Genomic DNA, 5000 nt, shown 5'->3' with positions numbered 1-5000 from the left:
GAGGTTGCAAACATTACAAGAAACTTTAGAGCTTAAACAGGTTTCGAACATTAGTCAAGCACATTGCTAGGAAGGAATATTTCCAATTATAAAATGTATAAAATGCCTGTCAACTATCCAAACCTTAGCGGACTAAAAAAAAAAAAAAAAAAAAAAAAAAAAAAAAAAAAAAAAAAAAAAAAAAAAAAAAAAAAAAACCCTAGGATAAATTTTACTTTTTAATAGAATATCTTCTCATTTATGTCGCATTTATAAGAAATAGGAGCCTTTGTAGTTTGTTGGGACAGGCCTGGAACCGCCAGAAAATCGAGTAAAGAATGTCCGAAACCGGCTTTTTTTTTTTCAAGGGAATGCACATAGAATGAAATAGTATTAAATTCACTAGTTTTGTAAATGCTTGTCCCAACAAACTACATACTAGGACAGGGTCGCGATCGCCAGAAAAGTTTAATACAATGAAATAATGAATTCACTAAATTTTTAAATGCTTCCTAATGACCTAACAGTGGGGTTAACGCACCAATATGACCCCCCAAACACTGTCGCTATCATACAAACACCACAAACCCACCTAACCACCTAACCTAACCTAGTAGTTCCCAGGTCACAACCCCTAGGCCAAAAAGAAAGATATCGCCTGTCCCAAGAAACTACATTCTACCCAAAAAATATTTCAAAGTACTAAAAATAAAACCAAAAGAAAAAGATCATGGAAAAGCAAATCAAATACAACGATCTAAATTTGCCCTCGGCTATTTTCTCTGGGCATCTTGAGTACACAATGTTTACGGATAAGGCTCAGAGCATTTCATGTGGCAGAGAGAGAAAATATTTGCATAGGAAAGAAATATCTACATAAACAGAATAAATATTCCTTCTTTGAGTACCGATGGAGAAATATAAAGAACTTGAAAATGCGTGGGACGTAATTCGAATGACTTGAAGAGGACTATTTTGAATGGATTTATAACGGAGTAAAAAGGAATATATATATATATATATATATATATATATATATATATATATATATACATATATATATATATATACATATATATATACATATATATATATATACATATATATATATACATATATATATATGTATATATATACTGTGTATATATAATATATATAATACATATATATACATATATATATATATATATATATATATATATATATATATATATATCTAGATAGATAGATAGCTACACACATATATGTATACATATATATATATAAATAATACATATATATACATAATACACACACATATAGTGTATATATATATAAATATATATATATAAAAGTGTGTGTATATATATATATATATATATATATATATATATATATATATATATATATATATATATATATATAGCGTGTGTGTGTGTGCGTACGTGTGTGAACGCCAACTCGATGAAGGAAATACTTTAACAAAATTTAAAAATGAAGGATAAAAGAAACATAACGAGTTGCAAGACTTGGAAAACTTAATGTAACACTGAAAAGGCTGGTGAAAGTGACAGTTATGTTTTTAAGAAATTTTATTGAACGGTTGGAAATTGGATAAACACTAGAATCACAAGCTTAGGTTTGGGTTTAAATTCCGCTCATGCATGGCAGAGGCAAGGGACATTGGCATTGCCGTATCAAGCAGGACAATGCCCTAGAGACTGACCATATTTACATACGATCAGAGCCCAAGTCCCCTCTCCATCCAAGATAAGACCACGGAGGGCCAGGCAATGGCTGCTGATAACTCAGCAGGTAGACCTATAGGCTCCCTCAAAGCCTCCATCCTTACATCACAAGGATGGTGAGGTTGCAGCGACCAATGGAACTAACGAGTTTGAGCGGGACTCGAACACCAGTCTGGCGTTCACCAGTCAGTGACGTTAACACATCGGCCACCACAAATGTATCCGTAGCACAGACTTTTAATGCACTTGAACTCTTTTCATTCTACTTGCATACAACAAACACGCTACCTTTTATCCCAAAACATTTTTTTGTAATACTTAGAAGGTTTAAGTTTTAAAAGCCGAACATGAATGGCAGAGGCAAAGAACGGTGACAATGACCTAGCTAGCAGGTTCGCTTGCCTGAGGGTACACTCAGGTACGCTGTTCTATCTCATCTTTTTTTTTTTTAATATATATACGAAAAAATCTAATTTAATTTTGTTACTGTTCTTAGCATATTTTATTCTAAATTTTGTTACTGTTCTTAGCATATTTTATTCTAAATTTTCATTACTTACCTTGCAGCTTATTTATTTCCTTGTTTCTTTTCCTCACTGGGCTATATTTCCCTGTTGGACCCCTTAGACTTAATACGATCTAGCTTTTCCAACTAGGGTTATAGCTTAGCTTGTAATAATAATAATAATAATAATAATAATAATAATAATAATAATAATAATAATATGCCCTAAAGACTGACAATGTATACATATGATCAGAGTCTATCCCCCCACTCCACCCAAGATAGGACCAGGGAGGGCCAGGCAATGGCTGGTGACGTATCAGCAGGTAGACCTATAGTATCTCCCCAAAACCCTGCATCCTATGCTCACAGGGATGGTGAGCTTGAAGATTGAAGAAACTACAAAAAAGCATCGAGCTAGAACGAGACTCGAACCCCAGTCCGGCAGATCACCAGACAGGGGCGTGCCCTTGAAATAAATTATTTTAGTATATATCTTCATTTTATTACAATAGCATTAGCTTTTAATATGATTAATAAAAATTAATACAAACTTTCAAAAAGTTTTTTTCTAAAATAACTTCTCGTGTCTTCCAAAATACCTTTACATATTTAATTTTGTAAATTTTTCATTAAAACTAGTTTTTTGTTTCAGAACCTATGACTTATGGGAATATTTACCACAAACCTAAACGGTTACTCCTCAAATAGGGCACCACCAGCTATTGCTGCTTATCATTATTTAGATATATGCTGCAAAAGAGATGCAATCAAACCTTCAAACCTTAGAGCTAAATTTTATCACTACCTGAAATCCTGACAAAATCAATAAATACCCGAGTTTATTTGGAGATGGGCTACACATCCTGAGTTTGTATTAAGTTTTGTAGAAACTACACTTTACTTCTGAATATGTTTGTCGTATATAATATTGGGAGTTGAAATGGCAGGGCAGGATAAGAAATGAAACTATAAGAGATTACTCTAGTGCCATATGTGAAGGAGATCATGGTGAGGGGTGGATGGAGATGGTTTGGGCATGATCTTCGCACTCACCAAGAGATTAGTTTACCAAACTTTCAACTGGGCTCCAAAATGGACTAAAAGAGTTGGAAGACCCAGGCCTACATGGCTGAGGATTATGAAGCATCAAGTGAGAGATGATGAATGGAGAAGTATCGATTTAAAAACTCAAGATAAAGACGACTGGCGAAATCTAACCGACGTTCTTTGCGTCAAAAGGCGTAGGAGGAGATAATATAAGATTCGATTGACTAAACTTAAAGCAGAGACTACAAAAACAATAGTTGGTACTTAATGCATGCTATAACCTGCAGCTGTTATTTGTCAAAGGAAATTAAATACCACTAGTCCATATCTCATATTGTCTGGCCCTCTATAATAACGATCATAATTTACATCTTAATTACTATCACTTATCATCTCTAGCCAAGCTAAAATCCTCATCTGAAAAGCCTACTGTTAAAAAAAGCAAGGGCTTCAACAGGGAAAGCAGCACAGTGAAGAAAGGAAATACGTACTGTATAAGTAATGAATAAAATATATAAACACTAAGATTAGTACCACCGTAAAAATAGTTCAGCCATGCCTACTGTAAACTATAAAATGAACAGACTCGTCGTCGTCCTCCTTTTCCTCCTCCTCCTCCTCCTCCTCATTCTTTCGCAACTTTATCTCGTTTTAATTATCCTCTCAACGATAAAAATATTAATTTTAATATTGTATAGGTTAAGCACTAGTTCGTAAATATTATTTATGGACAACGTCTTGAACAATCAACTGAAATGCAAACTACACCAACAATAATTTTTAACAGTATTGACAGTTACCAGCAGCTCTAAAATGAAATAAACACACCTATAGTCACGGATTCAGTAATGTCATATTTAAGTTGCACTTTTTTCTTCCCCCCTTATTAATTATATTCCTAGTTACTCCGACACAAGCAGTCGACAGTAGTGGCTATGTAGATGGAGGAAAATGTCTAATTACAATATGCTGTCAAAATATGTCTAACCCCTATATTTGACCAGAATAAAGCCCCTTCCACACGCGTTGGGGGGGGGGGGACAAATGCACATTATTCACACTGGTAATAACAAGTGTGAAAACAAACTAGGAAACCACTGTGTAACCATCAATGAGCCCATACCCGTTGTTTGGGGCACTGGATAGGCGCCTGATTAGGACCAACGTTGCCGGTCACAGGTATGTACTCTGGCCTCTACCCGGTATCTGGCTCAAGTTTTATAGTCTGCTTACTACCTGCCTTTGTCTGTTTGCTCTGGTAAAATTCCCAAAGAGATAACTAGGCAAATCAGAGGGCCCACCCTACATTTAAGAATAATTCAAATGACATCTACCGGCTGATATCTCAGGTGGGGAGGTCTAAATTGTCTTAAATTTTACTCGTAGTGAACTTTGATGTAACAGACTTTTGTTACTTTGTGGTTTTCTTTAAGAGCAAAACCAGAGACCAAAAGTTTAAAGTGGATACTGATCAACAGATAGCTCACAAATTAGTTAACCTTATAACAGACATGTTAAAATATCCTCAATATTAGCAGCAAATAAATCAACCTCGTTCTCTCTAACACCGTGCATGGCCAACACAAGTTAGGTAGTTAAAAGCATCAAGGTGGGGTTAATTCAGTTGAGTTCCCATTTTAACTCCTGGCATTACAAACATACCAGAATAAGGATAATATTTTAAAAGTTGAAAGCCATCTCAAACTTCAATTCACAAGCTTTGTTAGACTAAATAAGCA

This window comes from Palaemon carinicauda, chromosome 15, assembly GCF_036898095.1.
Source record: "Palaemon carinicauda isolate YSFRI2023 chromosome 15, ASM3689809v2, whole genome shotgun sequence".
Taxonomy (NCBI): domain Eukaryota; kingdom Metazoa; phylum Arthropoda; class Malacostraca; order Decapoda; family Palaemonidae; genus Palaemon; species Palaemon carinicauda.
The sequence above is the reverse complement of the archived record's forward strand: the minus strand, read 5'-3'. Positions refer to the sequence as shown.